Below are 20419 nucleotides of genomic sequence, written 5' to 3'. Positions count from 1 at the left end.
TTTTTGAACTTGCCCTTACATAAATTCTGTATGCCTTGCTTCAAGTCATAATTGATCTTCATAGTCAAATACAGGCAAGATAGACCAACATGAAGGTAATTTCTTCTATTTGCAATTCTCTTGAAATATAAAGTCAATGCATAGGTTTAGAAGACCATTTGAGTACCATAATGAGATATGCACGTGAATAGATTCTTACTATCAATTAGAATATGTTATACATTGACTTGAATTCTTTCAACAATTGACTTGATAAAATAAAAACCCTTCAGTAGTTTAAAACATAATTATGAGCTTACTCATATTAAGGAAGAAATTTTATTCTTAAAAATACATACCCCTATTTTATCAAATATTTTAGACCTTGAGAACATAATGTTTTACATACCTATATACCATTAACATTTATATTTACAGTTAAAGACATTGCTGAGGTGGAAAATATAATTTATTTGCCTATCTATATATGATAGATAGGTAAATAGATTCAAAAGAGATGCACAGATTCCTGATGATACTTACCACCTGGGTGTCTACTTACAGTGTCAGCTTTGGGACATGGTCACAATCAGTATTGGTGTCTTTTTGCCTGCCTTGGGGAAGATGCATATAAAACTGTTGACAGGTTGGGGCACCTGGGTGGCTCAGCCAGTTAAGCATCTTCCTTTGGCTCAGGTCATGGTCCTGGGGTCCTGAGATCGAACCCCATGTCAGTCTCCCTGCTTAGCAAGGAATCTGCTTCTCTTTCTCTCCCCCTTCCTCTGTCTTCCACTCCCAGCTCATGCTCACTCTGTCTCTTTCTCTCTCTCTCTCTCAAATAATAAATTTTTTGTAAAAAAAAAAAAAAAAAGTGTTGGCAGGAGTGGCAATCTATTCCCCATCCTGCCCTTCCAGATCATCTCTTTCACTTGAGACTATAGGTGCTGACAGAGCAGCAATGCCCACTTGCGTGTAGAATAGGAATAAAAATATAAACATTTGAATCCTCAAATTCTCCCCTTTTCCTTCTTCTAGCTTCTTAGAAGCAAAAGGTTCTTGCTTGCTGAACTGTTTCTAGAAGTCTTTTAGAGGATAAAGGGAAAATTCAGAGAAAAATGCAAGAAACCAGATAGGCCAAGTGGAAGCGGATAATCAAAAACTGAGTGGAATGAAGAGGGAGAGGAGAGGCAAATGCCCATGAGTATCAGAGAAATATTTTGTAGTTAGGACTAGAGAGAGAGGATGTCTTTCGGGATCAACTCTCATATTTATGAGGGATTTTGGTAGAAACCAGAGATAGGAAGGGATATCTTAAAGTTTTACATTAATAATGTTTTCTTTGTAGAGTTTCCTCTGGAGTAATGTTTATCAAATATGCTCTTGATATTAAAATAGTTCTTAAATGTGCAGGACTGTCCCATACATTGCGGGATGTTTAGCATCTCTGGTCTCACTCACTAAATGCCACAGGTGCCCCTCCATCATCATAGTAACCCCAAATATTTCCACATATTTGCAAATGTCTCCAAGAGACATAACTGCTACTGATTGAGAAATGCAGCTCTGGAAATGATGTGCGTGCGTGTGTGTGTGTGTGTATGTGGGGACACACAAGTGCACATACAAGCAGGCATATTCCAGTTATGTGTACAATTTAATTCTCACATATACTATATTTGGAGCACCTGCATAGAAAGTGTGCTGTTTTATACGCATAAGAAAGTGAACTTTAAAATGAAGAGAAAGAAGTGTGTTTCTAGTGGGCAATAAGTAACATGAAAGGCAAACCAGGAAAAATCAAGAAAGGAAGCCAACATTTCTTCACTGCCTGCTATGCAGTATAATTTACCAAAAACATAAGATGGCTCAATGACAAAACCAGTAACTAAACCCAGTTTGATATAATTCCAGAATCCATGATTTATTGAGTGTTGACAGGAGAACACTGAGTGGTTTTAAAAAATAATGAATACTTTAGAAGCTTAAGTACGAACAAAAGAATTTATTTTTCTTTAGGATTAAACAGCATCTATGCCTCATGTGAGTCATCCTCCCACTCTCATTGTAGTAATGCTATATATCATGCCTTCCATCAATAGATGTGGGGAGATTTTGAAGATATAGTTAAGAAATATAGCATGAACATTCTCAAAAAGGCTCACTCAAAATCAATTTCATTATTAGTAAATGAGAAGGTTTAGAGAAAACAACTGGAAAAGAACAAGTCTATGTCCTAAGGAAAGTGTTTGATTTCTTGACTTTCTTGGGCTAAGATCCAGAATCATTAGCAGAAATGTATTATAATAAAATCAACCAAAAACTCACATATTATTCATTTCAATGTTGTTTTGGAATAAGATGCTTTTACTGCTATAAATTCTGAATATTAAGTGAAAATCATATCCTTGCTTAAAACAGTCTTCAGATGGAAATGTTCTGAGTATGATTCAATTCTCTTCTTTAACTTTTCCATTAGCAAGGAGGAAATCCAAGCCCTGACCAGAACAACTTGAATGTGACTTGTGCCCAGCTGCCAGCTTGCAGGACTAGAAGTGGTCAAAGTAGCAGAGGCAAAATGGGCCCTGTGGCTCCTATGAGCTCTTTAACGCTACAAAAGAAATTTAAAGGAATTCTCAAAGCCTCGGGATAATTATCCTAGAAAGACTTCATTCATCAGGCTGACACAGATTCCTACCAGAGGTCAGGGCCATCCCAAGGGGTCTATTCTTTCCTGTGGCACTTCCCCAGAGTCACATAGAGTTTAGAATAGATTTCACCAGGGACACTGCCATATGCAGTTTTTTTAGAGCAAGAAGTACTTCTCCGACCTACTGCTGCCAGTAGGACTAGCCTGGCTTTCTTTGGCTCAGCAATCTAGAAGTGTGCTGAGTCAGATAAGATGCAGAGGTTTCAGTTTTCTAAGATTACTATCTTTCCAACTGGAAGCATTGCAAAGTCAATGGACTACAAAAGATCAAGTCTTTCATTTAAGCATTATCTTGGAAATTCATTTCAATTATTATGCTGAAAGAATACACTGAAAATAAGGAATCAAAGTGTGTCAAGAAAAGTCCTTTTTCCTCTAAAAATTTCCAAATGACAGGTAATAGTAATGGAAGTAATAACACTGGCAAAGCAGTCCTTTCTGTAAGAAATAACTTTACTCTGGGTCTCAAAATTCCTTTATACCTTAATTATATATACATATGTTGATGTGTACATGGAAGAAGAGAGAGACAAAGCTTATTATAATAGCTTTGATTGTTTGGACTCTTCCTTCTGTACTGAAAACCTGTCCTTTAGTTTTAGAGACTAGGTCTACATCATTCACTCAAGCAACAAAAATAGGAAATGCATCTGATAGAATGTCAGATTTGTTCCCTTTAACTGATTATATTGATTATATTAACCAGACAACAGACTAATCTTTCTTATGCTATATAACCACCATTTCTGTGATACCTACTGAGGAAAAACTGTTTCAGTTGTGAATATTCCCGTGGTTCTTTTTTCTTTCTTCTAGACATAATTTTGAAAGTAGTCTCAAGGGTTGGTTTTCCTTTGATTAGTAAACTCAACGCTCAAACCTCCATGTACAGGTTAAAGGACCAAGAGGCAGGCATTAGTGTCCATTAGAAAACACTTGACATTAAGAAGGATTTCAATAAAGAATTTGAGACTTTTTATCTTTTTATTATTTACTTTTGTCCACATAGAAGCTGCAGGTTGAAAATAAAGTGGTTGTTAAGAAGGAAGGTTCTGGGGTGCCTGCGTGGCTCAGGCGGTTAAACAACCAACTCTTGGTTTCGGCTCAGGTAGTTATTTCATGGGTCCTGAGACTATGCCCTGTCTTGGGCTCCATGCTCAGTGGGGAGTTTCTTTGAGGATTCTCTCCCTCTGTCCCTCCCCCTGCTCACTCTTCTCTCTCTCTTTCTCTCCAAAATCAATAAATAAGTCTTTTTAAAAAATACAGTTCTATTTAAATTGACTTTAGAAACTTTCTGCCTTCATTTAGTGGGACTGTGAATGATGAAAACCACAGTTCTGAGATATGCATCATAGCACACGCTCACCCCCAAATAGATAGTTCATCAAGCCTTCCTCAGTTATGAAACCTAGCTTTCAGGTCTCTTTTTTAAGTATTTCACTTGGCTGATCAGTGGTCTCTTTGCTACTTATTAAAGTATCCCTTTGAAACAAAGTTCATCTTGTCAAAACACATCCCAAATAACCCATGAAAGAGAAACTCCTTTGTGGCAATGACCTCATGAAAAATATCTTCCAAGGACAGTTCACACTGAGTAAATTATTCTTCATTCTATCACGAAGTTAGAAATCAATTTTCAGTGACTTGTGAAGTCCTGAAATAGGTCACTGCTGTGTAAGTTCTCTCACCTGTCATGTTATACTAGCGAAAAGCACATACTCACATTAATGGTTTTAATAAGCAAAAGAAATGTCAGCAGCCACAGTGCAATAAGCCTAGGACGCTACAGATTAACATGGTCCTATTATCATTTTTTATTTATTAAGTGTCTAATGGATACATGGCTCTAAAATAGGTACTATGGAGATTTTTAGAGAATATAGAGAGGAATACTTATTGTGATCTGGGAATCTCTTACCTGAAAAGACCCAGTACAGCCTATAGTGTCCAGTAAAATCATGTAGTCACCCTTGATTCAGCCAAAATAGTAAAGTGATATAAGTAATAGAAAAATGCAGGTGATATAATCATAAAAAGAGCAAGGACCTTAGAAATAATCTGGTTTAATTCCTCTCATTTTACTGATGAAGAAACTAAGGCCCAGAAAGTAAATGATTTACCTCATCATGCTCAGTTGGAGGTTCAGGTCTGAGATCCAGGTCCTCGTTATCTCAGTTAGGTTCAGTGCATTTGAGGCATCTTGTGTTTTCCCATTTTGGGTCATTTAAATATTTAGGTATGGGTAGGTCTGTGAACCTGCTCCTACACATACATACTAAACACAAAATATAGAAACAGAGTCAGAATAATCACAGTAAATCTTCCCATACCAAAAAAAAAAAAAAAAAAGGTAAGCACAAAGTAGTCACTGGTTCATTGCAATTTTGAATGTATTTTGGGGATATGTATTGTTAGTTAGTTGATTAGTGCATAGTCTGGCTCCCAAGAAATGATTCTCTGAGGCTTTTGGTTCCCCTCTTTGAGTCATCCTTCCTTTTCCATAAGATATTACTCAAAAAAAAAAAATCATAGCTTGATTTTCCAGCCTGTTTCCTACCCACAGAAAATTGGGGCACTACCTACAGAGCCTTACACTATCAAAGGGAATCATCATTAATGATGACTTTGGACTATTAAAGAAAAGCTGTAAAGAATGGAAATATGTCAGACAGGATAGGACATTAGTGGGGATGGAGAGGTAGAGTAAAATTTGACCATTTCCATTAAAAAGAAAGTATACACTTAAAATGGAATGAGTACCATGAACATGGCTTTTTGTTGGAATATCAAGCTAACTTGAAAGACAAAAATAATACTTTTCTAAGTCTCTTTTTCTTAAGAAAATTAAAATTACTAAAAAATTTTGTTTTTAATCATAAAAATCCATAATTATTAGAAATAAACATCATCACTTAATAAATAGAAAAAATACACTTTTTTTTTCTTTTGACTTTCTCTAAAATTTCATTATCAGTACCCAATCAACATAGAACTTAATAAAGGAGAGAGCTAAGGGAACCATAGAAAATATTTTCTGGAGGAACTAAACTTCTACCTAACTTGAGGGGAAAGTACTTTGAAAGACAAGCTGGCAATTTCAGTTAGATGAAATATAAAAGTAGGTAACACTAATAAATACCCTCTCTCCTGAAATTTTATGGTCTTTTCATTTGCTCCAGAGACTGGGGCACAAGAGGAATTAAAATGTCTTTGACAAGATATATGAATTTACTATTTTCCTTCCTTTTATATTCATAACCTAACAACTTTTATAATTAGTCTATGAATGCCTCACTTACTAATAAATTTTAAACTTATGTGAAAGGATTCATTTGGGTGGTATATAATCTTTATTTTTAAGATGCAATTTATCAACCTAAGCTAATTAAACTCGCAGTTGTCATGCTACCTGTGCTTCTTGGAATTCAAATTAAGAATTTGATCTATCTGGCCTTTTGCTGGAAACGCCATATAGGAAAATAAAGCATTTGAATTTAAAAAAAACAAATTAAGAATTTGACATATCTTTAATACGTAATGAACATTTTGTGACATTTGTTTCTTCTAATTAGTTTATTAAATATTGTGCAAGAATTGCCTGTCAATTGAAGTAGTCTCCGTGCCTTAGCAGAACTAACTTTGACCATTATTTCAACTAGCCAATGATTTTTTAGTTCAAAAAGTCACATCAAAAATTATGTACGTCAATTGTTCTATTCTCTTGCTACTTTTAATTTTTCATTGGTATAGTCAAATGTTATTGTATTGTCCATCTAACAGCCTGTAACAATAGTTGTACACAATTCACGCACACACAAATACACATACACAACCAGACTCTGCTGTCAGGACAAGCTGTTAAGTATATGTAATTGACAGAAAGTTCCCATTGACATAATTACTCTTTAAGGATTTTAAGGTAAACTAAGGTTGTCACAGAATGTTTCATGAGAAAGGATTCTTGAGGAATGAGTAGAAAATAGGTTGATAGAAAGAAAGAGGAAGGACACTTAGACTCAGGATGGTAAAGTAGAAGGAAAATATCCCTACCATATGAACAGGTTATAACCACATGCCAGTGAATTAAAAGGAATGAGAGTGAGTAAATAGAAGATTTCTTCTTACTCCCGATATTTCCACCCTACATTTATGATTGCTCTTTGGCCCAGAACATAGTTTGACTTAAAAGATACCCTGAATACAAGCATGTTAATCCTAATTATGAAAATATTGATAACCTCATGAAAAAGTCCTCAAACTTTTCTAAGTCTATTAAATATTTTTCATTATTCTTATAGCAGTTAAAGTATTTTGTTTTTTCTTGTTAGAAATATTTTAACTGGAACTATTATTTTTTTAAGTTTGCTAGAAAATTTTGATGAATTATTTTTCCTTCCTTTTATATTTTTTAATCTATACCAAACTTATAGGTTATGGCTTTACCATTATGATTTTTGTTAATCAGTTAAATGAAAAAAGTGACCAATTTTGTGAGAAAGGTAGAGAAGAGAAGCAAAGGGACAAGGTGATGGTAAGGAGAAGAGGGAAAAAAGAGGGAGAATAAGACAAAGAAGGAGATCTAGAAAGAGAAGCACAAGAAGAGCAATGAGAGCCAGAAAGGTTACAGTGAGTTTGTTTTCTGGCCCATTAGACCCAGAAATGTATGGCAGAGCTAAATATAATAAAAAGGTATAAACTATGGGGCTGAAATGTCCTTTTATATAGTTAACCAGAAAATTCATATATGGGACATAAGTTTGAGAATACAGACTGTGGAAGACCTAAATATAGCAAATAATGAATGTGTATTTTATGCTGTCGGCCAATGTTTTGCCAAAAGATATTCCATAGAGACTTAACCAATCCATAAAAAAAAAGGTTTATTTTTTTTTTAATTTTTTATTGGTGTTCAATTTACTAACATACAGAATAACCCCCAGTGCCCGTCACCCATTCACTCCCACCCCCCGCCCTCCTCCCCTTCTACCATCCCTAGTTCGTTTCCCAGAGTTAGCAGTCTTTACGTTCTGTCTCCCTTTCTGATATTTCCCACACATTTCTTCTCCCTTCCCTTATATTCCCTTTCACTATTATTTATATTCCCCAAATGAATGAGAACATATAATGTTTGTCCTTCTCCGACTGACTTACTTCACTCAGCATAATACCCTCCAGTTCCATCCACGTTGAAGCAAATGGTGGGTATTTGTCATTTCTAATAGCTGAGTAATATTCCATTGTATACATAAACCACATCTTCTTTATCCATCATCTTTCGATGGACACCGAGGCTCCTTCCACAGTTTGGCTATCGTGGCCATTGCTGCTATAAACATCGGGGTGCAGGTGTCCCGGCGTTTCATTGCATCTGTATCTTTGGGGTAAATCCCCAACAGTGCAATTGCTGGGTCGTAGGGCAGGTCTATTTTTAACTCTTTGAGGAACCTCCACACAGTTTTCCAGAGTGGCTGCACCAGTTCACATTCCCACCAACAGTGTAGGAGGGTTCCCTTTTCTCCACATCCCCTCCAACATTTGTTGTTTCCTGCCTTGTTAATTTGCCCCATTCTCACCGGTGCGAGGTGGTATCTCATTGTGGTTTTGATTTGTATTTCCCTGATGGCAAGTGATGCAGAGCATTTTCCCATGTGCATGTTGGCCATGTCTATGTCTTCCTCTGTGAGATTTCTGTTCATGTCTTTTGCCCATTTCATGATTGGATTGTTTGTTTCTTTGGTGTTGAGTTTAAGAAGTTCTTTATAGATCTTGGAAACTAGCCCTTTATCTGATAGGTCATTTGCAAATATCTTCTCCCATTCTGTAGGTTGTCTTTGAGTTTTGTTGACTGTGTCCTTTGCTGTGCAAAAGCTTCTTATCTTGATGAAGTCCCAATAGTTCATTTTTGCTTTTGTTTCTTTTGCCTTCGTGGATGTATCTTGCAAGAAGTTACTGTGGCCGAGTTCAAAAAGGGTGTTGCCTGTGTTCTTCTCTAGGATTTTGATGGAATCTAGTCTCACATTTAGATCTTTCATCCATTTTGAGTTTATCTTTGTGTATGGTGAAACAGAGTGGTCTAGTTTCATTCTTCTGCATGTGGATGTCCAATTTTCCCAGCACCATTTATTGAAGAGACTGTCTTTCTTCCAATGGATAGTCTTTCCTCCTTTATCGAATATTAGTTGACCATAAAGTTCAGGGTCCACTTCTGGATTCTCTATTCTGTTCCACTGATCTATGTGTCTGTTTTTGTGCCAGTACCACACTGTCTTGATGACCACAGCTTTGTAGTACAACCTGAAATCTGGCATTGTGATGCCCCCAGCTATGGTTTTCTTTTTTAAAATTCCCCTGGCTATTCGGGGTCTTTTCTGATTCCACACAAATCTTAAAATAATTTGTTCTAACTCTCTGAAGAAAGTCCATGGTATTTTGATAGGGATTGCATTAAACGTGTAAATTGCCCTGGGTAGCATTGACATTCTCACAATATTAATTCTTCCAATCCATGAGCATGGAATATTTTTCCATCTCTTTGTGTCTTCCTCAATTTCTTTCAGAAGTGTTCTATAGTTTTGAGAGTATAGATCCTTTACATCTTTGGTGAGGTTTATTCCTAGGTATCTTATGCTTTTGGGTGCAATTGTAAATGGGATTGACTCCTTAATTTCTCTTTCTTCAGTCTCATTGTTAGTGTATTTAAATAAGTTTGGGAAATACATGTGGTATCCCCCTTTGAAAGTATGACAATACCTATCAGCATATAAGCATTTCTGAGGATTGCTGAGAAAATACATTTGGTGAGAATTTATTAAATTATTTTCACTAGGCTTAAAGACAAAATACTTTGTGTGTGTATATAAATAAAACTCTATTTCATCTTGTAAAATATACTAGAAGAATATAAGCAATGTTGAGCCACAGCTGACTGTTTCCACTGAGAAAGACAATAGAGGCATAGAGTTAAGGAAGATAAAGTCTCAAGGTGAGGTAGTATATGAGGAGACAGATAAACATCCCCTCCTGTTGTGGTCACTTTTAATACCATGTTACTCCACAACTTAACTAAATCAGGGTGAGAATCTGATCCAAGATAACTTGTTCACAACAGGTTGGCAAATTTGACTTCAATGGTCTGGCTTAAAAACAGAAGTTGGACCAGATTTCCCTTTCAAGAGTTTGAAATTGTGGAAAAAAAAAAAAAGAGCCGGATACTTTAAGCAGATAGAAAGAGATGGGTATATATGGAGAGAGTGAGGGAGAGAGAGAGAGAGAGAGAGACTTACTATACATAATGCTTACTTCTTATGTTAGGTTTATATGCTGATTTAGACCCCAAATCCAGATTAAGACTTGTCTTCTATGAAATATCAACAACATTGATGTTACATTTTCTGTGTGTCATATTGAAATACTAATCTTCATGTTTGGTTTTTCTCACTTTTGCATATGAGATCTTTTGACCAGTGAGTCAGTGGTACCCATATTTCCTCAAAGAAAAATATGATTTTTTACAGTAAGAATGAAAAATAGCAAGAAGGAGTCAATGTAGAAGGGATGCCTGAAGAAAGCATGGTATAGAGCTTACAAACAGAATAAAGAGTAGTAAATAAACAGACCACCTCATGTGCATACACACACTGCGACAATACAAGTTTATCTGGGCAAGGGAGGAAGGTAGTAGGAAATGAGAAAGAGGAATCATGTGGAACATGCCCTTATAGCAAATCAGGGAGAGGGAGAGGCGTAGACACGGAGCATACGAATAACCTTATGGAGAGAAGTAGTGTCCTCATGGGGAGACTGCCCATCACCTTTAGTGTCCAGCAGCAGAGAGTATTATGGAAGACAAGTCCATATATAGAGACTACTCATGACCTGGGCAGAGCAGGATGTCTCTGGTGGTGGAGTGGGTATAGATGCCTGACCTTTGGCCATGGAACTTCTAACTTAAATAGTCATACAAATAACCCAAGAATTTGCTAGGCCTCATCTGGAATGACATTCATGGGCCTCCTGAATTGGCAGATGAGGGTCTTCAACACAAAGAGACAGTAATTGTGAAAAAGGAGAACCTCAGCATTGATAATTGGGTAGGACTTGAAAGTGGTATAACCTAACCCTGTTGAACATTAAACATAATTCATTTTCTATAAAAGTTTTATTTTGAAATCTCATTATTTTTATGAAAACTATAAAGGTCAAAGGTCAAGTTGAACATAGTTTTATTGTCTCCATGTGCCTAGCTAATCAGAATAGAGATAAAATGACACAAAGCAAAAAATCTCTTTAATTTTATTTAATAATAGCACATTGCTTTGTTTATTCCATAACCCTCTGGATCTGAGTACCACTCATGCAGAAAAAACTAAAAACTAAATTAAAATATTCTACATTCCATACCTAGCAATTTAATTTTTAAGGCTTTATAACCCAAAAATTGCTTAACTATTATATTTATATTTTAGCTTAGAATGAGTTTTCCAGAAAGGATCTCAGTAACATTAAATCTGATATTTATAATCTCAATTCGATTTTTTTTCTATGCTGTCTCTATATGAATTCTTGTTAACATTTCCTTCATTTGAGTTTTCTCTCTGTTCTTGGTACTAATGTTTGCTGGAAGCTATATGTCTCGAGCTCAGAGAATAATTCTACTTTCCTAAAATGCAATTCTCCACTCAGATGCAATATTTTGGTTTTGTCTTTTTATTTGATTTTTTATGTTTTCAATTTTCTGTTGTTTCAGCAGTTTTGTAAATTAAGCATGGTGCACCTATCCAGTCTCTTCATCAAGGTAGTCTCACTTAGCTAAATGGCCAGATAAGTGTGAATCCATTAGTAATCTTTCCCTATAGATGATACAGGTGATCATCATTTCCATACTAAGAGTTAATATGCTTAATTTAACAAATAAAAGTTCTGATAAATGGCATAAAGCCCCCAATCTCTCTAGATGGAGCCTCCAATGTACTTGTTTCACTCTTTTCATAAACCAGAAGTAGGATGGGGGTGTTAAACTATGGTCTTTTGTTTGTTTGTTTGTTTGTTTGTTTGTTTGTTTGTTTATATTGAGTTTAATATTGGGTTGTGCTTGATATAATCTCTCCCAAAAATTTAACTTTGAGTCCCTTCTAGGCTTCAATTAATCTCTGTATTCAGTATGTATCCATTCAACATATACTTAATAAGAAGCTACAATACATTAGTCACTGAACTCTAGTTATAAGTTTAAAAGAGGATAATGAACAAAGCATTCTGATGCTTTCAGTCTGGTGGAGAAGATAGACATTAATCAAATCATCAAAAAAATATTACTTTAGCCTGTCCCACCTCCTCTATCTTTCTTGGCTTTCCTGATTACTCTCCCTTGATTTCTTCTCTATCCCAAAAACCCCTTCATGTGCTATTTTTTCCTCTATCTATTTTCTAAAGTTGTGTCCTCAGCTTTTGTATCCTGCCTTTCTATACTCTCTCCACGAAGGAGTCAACACACCTCCTGACTTCAATTTTTATCTGTATGCTAAGGATTTAAAAAATTCTTTCTCTTTCTCAGATCTCTACTCCCTGCCCTACCCTGTAAGAACCACTAAGCCTCTGGCCAAATCTCGGAATCCATGTCCTCATCTCAAACCCACTTTCATTTAATAAACAGTCCAATATTACACAAATTATCTCCTTCTTCTCATTTCATCCCCTTAAATGCTTATTCTGTAATATTTCTAGAGCACCAAAATGATCATGCCACTTCATATCTAAAAGTCCCTAACAATGTCTAAGGACCTTACTATAACACACAGCTCAGATCACCTTCTTCTACTTCTCCATATACTAAAGTTCATTTTCGAAATATGCAGTAGCTTTTCATAATGCTACTTCATCCCATGGGCCATTTTGCTTAAAATGTCTTGCCTCCTTTTACCCAACATTTAAGACTTAATTCAAATAGTATGTGAAACCCAAGACTTCTAAGCAGAGTTAGTCACCTCTTTGTTATACCATTGTCCCGATGATATATTTACACTAAGTATCTGTCAGAATGCATTATGAGTTACAAACCATTTATAATGTCATTTATCTTGATGATATCACTATATAGTAGAAAACCTGAAAAAATAGTAGATGTTGAATAAGTATTTATTCAACATGGTTAAATAAGAGAATGCCTCTGTAGTGTGTGTATGTGTATTGAGGTGTTTTACAGTACAAATTACTTTGGAAGAATGGAAATTTCCTTTCTATTCTTTGGATGGAGAGAGAAGAACAAGAAAACAAGAAAGAGGAGAGAAAGCATTGAGTAAAATACTTTTTTACAGAAATCAAAAGTTGGGCAGCCCCAGTGGCACAGTGGTTTAGCGCCGCCTGCAGCCTAGTGCGTGATCCTGGAGACCCTGGATCAAGTCCCATGTCAGGCTCTCTGCATGGAGGCTGCTTCTCCCTCTGCCTGTGTCTCTGCCCACCTCCCCCCCTTGTCTCTATGAATGAATGAATGAATGAATAAATAAATAATCTTTAAAAAAAGAAATCAAAAGTAAAAATTTTAAATAGAACTTATTTACTGATGATGTTTCAAATAGAATAAGGGGTTATTAATCACAGATTTAGAATTAGCCTCTATTTTGATAGACTTAGGATTAGATTTGCTCACCAATGAGAAGAAATCATAATAGCTGTGGTATAAATAATTTTTTACTGATGTATTTGAGAGTGAGCACGAGAGGGAGGAGGGGCAGAGGGAGAAGCAGACTCCCCACTGAGTGGGTAGCTCAATGTGGGACTCAATGTCAGGACCCCGAGATCATGACCTGAGCCCCCAAGGCAGGTGCTTCACTGACTGAGCTACCCTGGTGCCCCCATATAAATAATTTTAAAGTTGATTCCTTTCCGTTAGAGAAAGTCTAAGCTGAACAGCCCTTCACAGCATCAGAGAACATGTTTCCTTTAGTCTTGTTGCTCTGTAACATGTAGCTTCAGCTTCGCTCTCCAAAACAGCATATGTATATTCCAAAAAACAGTATAGAAGGAGTGAAGAAGCATTGAACAAAGGTTATGTGAATATTATTTCCTGAAGAAGACTCCCAGATATTATGTAATCCTTCCGCTTGCCTCCTTTAACCTAATTCTATGGCTACTGGAAGGCGAGGAAATGAGATCTTTGTTTTGGTCTCATGTTTCCAGCCAAAACTCTGTAGACATAGAAGGACAGAAGAATAGATATGGACTGCTGGTGATTTGGTTTGCCTCTTTGTCTTTCAGGCTTTATCCAAGATATTGTAGCACACACTGATCACTCAGTGAATATTTGTTATTATATTTACTCTCCACCTTGACATCATTTGCCAGTTCTCCCATATCCAGACAAAATGGATACTTCTCAAATTACTCCCCAGCTATATGTTAAGAGTATTCAATGTTGCAGCCTCTATCAGGCCTTGACTAATACCTGAACTATGCCTTGAAGCTATTAAAATAATGACTAAATTTCTAATGGCCCATGATATACTTAGGGTTGTCTAACATCACCAAAGAGTTGCTGAGCTACTAGTTGACTTAATTAAATGATATTAATGTTATGACTTCACTTTTTATTGAGAGAGATGAACTCAATTATGACTCTTAAATCTCAAGGCTTCATGGAGGAAATTTGCATTTCGCAGAAGCGTTTTGAACTTTAATCTCCAAATCACTGGCCATACCATTCCAAATTACTGCACCAAAACCAACCTTAGGAAGTCCTCATATTTCTAGTGGGGTTTAAAAAATTGTTATACTTCCTTGATTGACAATGCTTGTGTTTTTTAATTCCCCTGCCAGTAGCTAACATTTATAGAGTGCCCTCTAGATAGGTGAGTCATGTGGGAGAGTTCTGAGACCCTTTACTTATGGGACAAGACCAAGGGCTACTGGCAGACAAGATAACTTTCATAGCTCCTTGTTTGCCAGAAATGATTGTGCACAGTCTCTTGCCCAGATTACTGAGAGCATGTTATACAGGTCCTAAGGTACTGCTCCCTTTCCTCTGTAACCTTAACTGTAGTGATCGCAGTGTTAAATGTTACAAAGTTGTCCTGGAGTTTTATTAATGAACCTATCAGCTAAATTATAGTGATCATTAAAACTGCCAGTTAGTGTCAAAATGTTTTGACTATCAAATTTAGAGAGATTAATCATTCTTTTAAATATGCTCTGCTGGCAACCTTATTATTTTTTCTGGTCCAAGATGTCAATTTAGTACAGCTTCCGTTTCTTCTATTTTGCAGGCTGGTAATTAAATGAAGGACAAGTGGGTAGAGCCAACCATTTTGGGGAAATTTTTAAAATAAGTTAATGATCCATTCCTTAAGCATTAGAAACTGAAGGTGAGTCACTAAAGCTCATGACATTTATAATCAGTATTTGCAAAGAGCATCAGGTAATCAGAGCAGAACAGAGTTAAAGGCAGTTCAGACTGGGACATACATTTCAGAGGGTGAGTTTTGCCACCAAATTGTCAGTGACATCTTGTTCAAAAGAAAAGGGAATTTTCAAAATGTTATAAAGTGATAAAAGTCAGAAGATGTTTGATAAGTTGAAGAAGTATGAAAATATTGACTGAGAGAGCAGGTTTTGTTATAAAATTGACAGGGACCTCAAGATATGTTTGACATGATTGAATTGGGTTATATAAAGTGACACATCTTACTGCCTTACTTCTTTTTCTGATCAAAATTGAGACTTAGTAAATTGTATCATTTTTGCTTGCTTCTGCCCTGTCTCTCACTACTGCCACAAAATCCGTGATGCTTGCTTTAATTTTTCAAAGCATTACCAGGATTTATTTTTTAAATCTAAAGAATTGTGTAAAGTGACTACTCAAGCACTTGCTAGAGTTACAAGAAATACTATTCACTTAAAGAGGAAAAAAAATCACCTTTAATTTCTTAGTAGCAGAACATGGTCCCCAGTTAGTGAATTGATTTATATAAAGCAGGGACAACTGTGTACCTAGTTTTGCCCTTTCTGATGGCAAAATCTACAATCTTAATTGTCAAAGTGACAAAATATTCTTCAAATGGCCCCTTGTGCCCACTTCAATGAGGGAAGTGATGCATTTAAAAACAATAATGTATTCCAGTCATCCATGTTTATCATTTAAATTTTTTTAAGTCATCTTGTAACTTATTCACAAGAGACACAGAGAGAGGCAAAGACATAGGCAGAGGGAGAAGCAGACTCCCCATGGGGAGCCTGATGTGGGACTCGATCCCAGGACCCCAGGATCATGCCCTGAGTCAAAGGCAGATGCTTGACCATTGAGCCACCCAGGACCCCTATCATTTAAATAATTTTTGATGAAAATGATAAACTTATACAAAAATGTACTTAGAATTCAAAATCTGAATCCACTACTATAGTTCATCTGCTTTGATTTTAGAAGTCAAAAGATTAAAGACAAATGGTTTTCAACCTTAGAGCTATAGACATTGGATAGAAAGGCAAAATCAGAGCTCTGATGGAGTACTTAGTAACCCTAGATGAAGTCTATGCAGGCTATCCTTTCTGACACACTCTAAGTTTTCCCTGGAGGTTCAAGAGTGTGTGTGTGTGTGTGGGGGGGGTGGGTGTGTGTGTATACACATATATAAATAATAATATATACACATATAAATAATATATTTGTATTTATATTTATATAAAGCAATTGCATCCAAGATTGCTGCATTTCCCACTTCCCAGCTCTGTTCTTTCTCATCCTTTGGTGTTTGCTTTGGATTATATGCAGGACAGGCAGGAGGTGTGAAGGCATTAAGGTGTGAGTCATGTAACGTTCATCTACTTTCCCTTCCTTCCTTCTGCTCCAATCTAAGTTTGAACAGCAAGCAAAGAAAAGAATCCACATTTGCCTAATGTCTTTTATGAACTGGTACTGGGCTCAATACTTTACACATGTGACTTTATTTTATTTTTCCATAACAGTACTATTGTTCCTATTTTATAGGTGAGGAAATGTAGATTCATAGAGGTTAAAGTAATTTTCTCAAGGTCACTGACTGGGGAAATGAGGAAGTTGGGCTGCCCAATTCTTTCCATTCAGTACACCATTACTAATACCCATCTCATCTGGACCTAAGAGTTATTTCAGGTTCAGGTTAGTGGTGATGCCAAGATGTATGAAGCATTATTGATTTACCTACTTGTCATTACTTTGATATACAAGCAGAACAAATTTTCTATAATAGAAAGTTAAGAAGTTTAATATTTATTGTAAGTATTCAGATCTATATTTAGCATTAAGACATTTATGTGAGTAGTAATTCTGTTACAACATGCAACTAACTAATCCATATTATAAATCACTTGAAGTTTTTGTAGGTCAATTATAAACTTTATATTCCATTTTCAATATATTTGATGTGTATTTTTAAATATTTGCAGAATATTTCTCTTCTTTGACACATTCTGGTCAACATTCAAGCTAATTTTATAATCTCATAAATATATTAGAACCTTTCATATTAGGCCTTATTCTGTTGCGTACTTCATTGGGATTCTGACTCAAGCATTTCTTTGACTGGAAATTGTCAAATACTACAGTTAATGATGCAGAACAATACCTCAAGTCAATACTTTATGCAACTACTCACCATTTAGAAGGAACTGTGGTGACCTAATTTTACCACTATTTCACTAGGAACACAGTAGCTATGGGATAACCTAACATGCTTTGCACTCATTCATTCACAAAATTCTTCTACCTCAGAGTAATTCATTCAGGATTTTTGTACTCCATAACTGTTTTGACAGTAACAAACACTCATTCTGTGTAGGAGCATGCCTATCTTGCAACATAATACTTTAATGTTGTTTGTTACTTATAATATCTTTTATACCTATAGATTTCTTCTTTATTTTCCACTTTATTGTTTTTCATTGTTAACTTGAGCCCATGGATGAACAAGTGGCTTTGTTCTTATAGATTCCATTTTGTTGGAGGAAGGGGTTTGGAAAAGACTTCAGAAAAGGTATTAATGATGAGTAGGAGGTCATCAAAATAAATATAATTGAAAATCTACTATTGAAAATCTAGACAACTGAGCTGAATCACTGACAAAAAGTTATCAGTAAGACACAGCAAAGCTTTAACCAATACCTTTTCTGTGTGTTAGTGAGGTTGAGTAGGAACAGAGCTGAATGTAGTAGGTCAGAGCCTACAGGGCCTTCAGCATTCCTCAGCTGGCTGGAATTACTGAAGACACGAACATAAGACAACCCTGAATCTAGAATATAAGTTCCATGAGAGTGACTAGAACAATTCCTGACATATAGCAGATTATTTATAAAAGATGATGCATAAATGCCATGATAATTTGGCATAAGAATTGTAAAGTACTCACAAGCCCTTCTATTTGGTTTTTAGCAAACATCTATATTTTTTCCTACCTGTCCTCTTATCTCATGTCCAAAGAGGAAATCATTAAGAGATAGAGCTGCCCTCTTCTTAGACTCCTTTTTCCTTGAAGATTCCTATATTTCTCTCTTCTTTCATGAGACCGATGCAGCAGTAGATAGATCTGAGGAGGAGAGACTCTACCTGTACGTGTGGCCTTAGAAGACCCCAGAAATGAGGAAAAAACTCATTATCCTACTGTCCTTATTCTAGTTGTCTTTTCATTGCATGTCTTTCTCTAAACCTCATAGTATTTCTATAAGAGACAAGCTTAGAGGTCGGGTACTAGAAACCCCTAATGAGCCTCATGGTGCAGCTTTTGTTCTCTAAAACATGAAATTTGGAACTGAAATCTCTCTTTGCCTGGCCTTGTCTCTCTTCATGGGTCTTATGGGAGTGACTTCTCATTAAGGCTCAAACCAAACAGCAATTCATGACCCTCATGGTAGATTTGATGAGAACAAACTAAAGGCAGGAAAGGCATTTCCAATGAGAAGGATGAGAGGCAAACATTACCAGACAGAAAATTAATATCAAAAATCCAAAAAAAAAATCCAGAAAATTAATAATGAGATTGATAGAGAATCCATAGAAGGTACAAAATAAGTCTTAAGCCCTAAGAATGCAAGGATCAACTGCATTTATGCATGCCTATTCTGTAACATTGAATTTGTAAGTCAACCCTGCATACTACATACATATGCTCAACACACACATATGCATAGAATACAGATTTTGTAAGTACTCTGTGCTAGTAAGTAAATTAAGATAATGGGGGGAAACAAACTTTTTAGGTTCTGGGCTATCATCTAACATAATAATGTTCTCTCTGCTTATAGATTCTGCATGTACATTAATGCTTTTATATCAAGTTCTGATAAATATGCACTCTTTTCATTCCTATGTTTTGTTTAAATTTTCTCACTGTGAAATTTATAGTTCAGAAATATCAAATTACTTTTAATCCCTCCCAATACACACACACACACACACACACACACACACGGCTATAAACTCTGTAAGGTCAAAGATTGTGTAACTTACTCATTTGTATATTCCCAGTGCCTAAAATAATATTCGGTACATCTTCAATAAAATAAAGGTATAACAGGTAAGGGCAGAACAGCTGTTTGAGTAGAGATAGCAACCCCAAAAACAAAACAAAACAAAACAAAACAAAAAACAAAAAAAAAAGTAACTATTACTTCCTGTTGAGTAGTTCAGAGGAAGTATAGGCCATTAAGGCATGCCAATTTCAGTTCCTTTTCCCTACAAATCAAGTAGCAATGGCCTCGGGTATCAGAGAGCTTTCTCCTGATATTTTACAGAAAGAAAGTAAAGCAATTTGGTGTTCATCTCTATTTTCTTAATCTTTTTTAGTAAGCATATTTCATTGCAACCTTTCCTTCTGTTATCCAAATCATCACCATCTCTTTGTGCTTCGTTCCTTGTCAGTTTTCTATCTCATTTATTTTCTTGTCTCTCTATTAAATTTTCTATTAGTTTCCTTAATTTACAATCTTCAGCATTTAGGCTCACCCTGACTCCAACCAAAGCTGATTAAGATAGGATTTCTCTTCATTCATGTTTTATTCTTTTTTTTCCACACACCTCTCCTTTGCTCCTTAAATAAATGTACATTACTAGTTACTATATTTCTAGTTTTGAGATCTTCTCTAGATATATTTACTTGCACATTCTTACCTGAATATTTAGAAATTGTTGTATTCTTCTAACAGAATTAGCCCACATCCTCTACTTTCAACTGTGTCTTATTTATATACATTATTTTTCAACTTGCCATTTTATTCTGAATTCTGATATTGTTTTTCATATTGTTATTGTCTTCCCAACCACTCAAACTGGTGATAAAAGTATGTTCAATGATCATAATTTTCATTTAAGTACCCAAGGCACTCATGTCATTATCAGATGATTCTCAAATTATCAGATTGTATAGATTTCTTTTCAATCATTCTGTTCACATCCCGCCTGATGTCCAACTGCTAATAATAGTCAACGTATTATTCCTAGTCAGATCCCATCATGATGAATTCTAAAGGGATGCTCACACTCCTCCATAACATTAGAAATCCATTGCACTGGGTTGCATATTGCTTGTATGAAGGAGTCACAAGTCCTATTTCCTCACTTTAACCAGCCAAATATCATACTTTTCTTTCCATTGGGGCTAAAAGTACTAAACCATAGCTATCGCCTTTCTAAGTTTAAGAATCCAGTTGACAGATAGATTTGGGTTAAGGTTGTCAGATTTAGTAAATAAAAATACAGAATGCCAAGTTAAATTT

General features: G+C 35.7%; 1 long non-coding RNA gene across 26 annotated transcripts in view; it reads right to left on the bottom strand.

The window, feature by feature from the left end:
* The window catches only part of LOC144294167 (uncharacterized), a 256798-nt gene that overhangs the window by 60723 nt on the left and 175656 nt on the right, over positions 1-20419 (bottom strand). For 24 of the 26 annotated variants that reach the window (XR_013361649.1, XR_013361635.1, XR_013361582.1 and 21 more), the window contains 2 exons: positions 18104-18267; positions 4807-4961 (listed from right to left, as the gene is read on the bottom strand). This is a non-coding gene — a long non-coding RNA (uncharacterized LOC144294167). The remainder of the gene's footprint in view (positions 1-4806; positions 4962-18103; positions 18268-20419) is intronic. The other 2 variants (XR_013361660.1, XR_013361640.1) reach the window with 1 other exon arrangement.

The sequence above is a fragment of the Canis aureus genome, chromosome 2 (genome assembly GCF_053574225.1).
Source record: "Canis aureus isolate CA01 chromosome 2, VMU_Caureus_v.1.0, whole genome shotgun sequence".
NCBI classification, from domain to species: domain Eukaryota; kingdom Metazoa; phylum Chordata; class Mammalia; order Carnivora; family Canidae; genus Canis; species Canis aureus.
The sequence above is the reverse complement of the archived record's forward strand: the minus strand, read 5'-3'. Positions and strand labels throughout refer to the sequence as shown.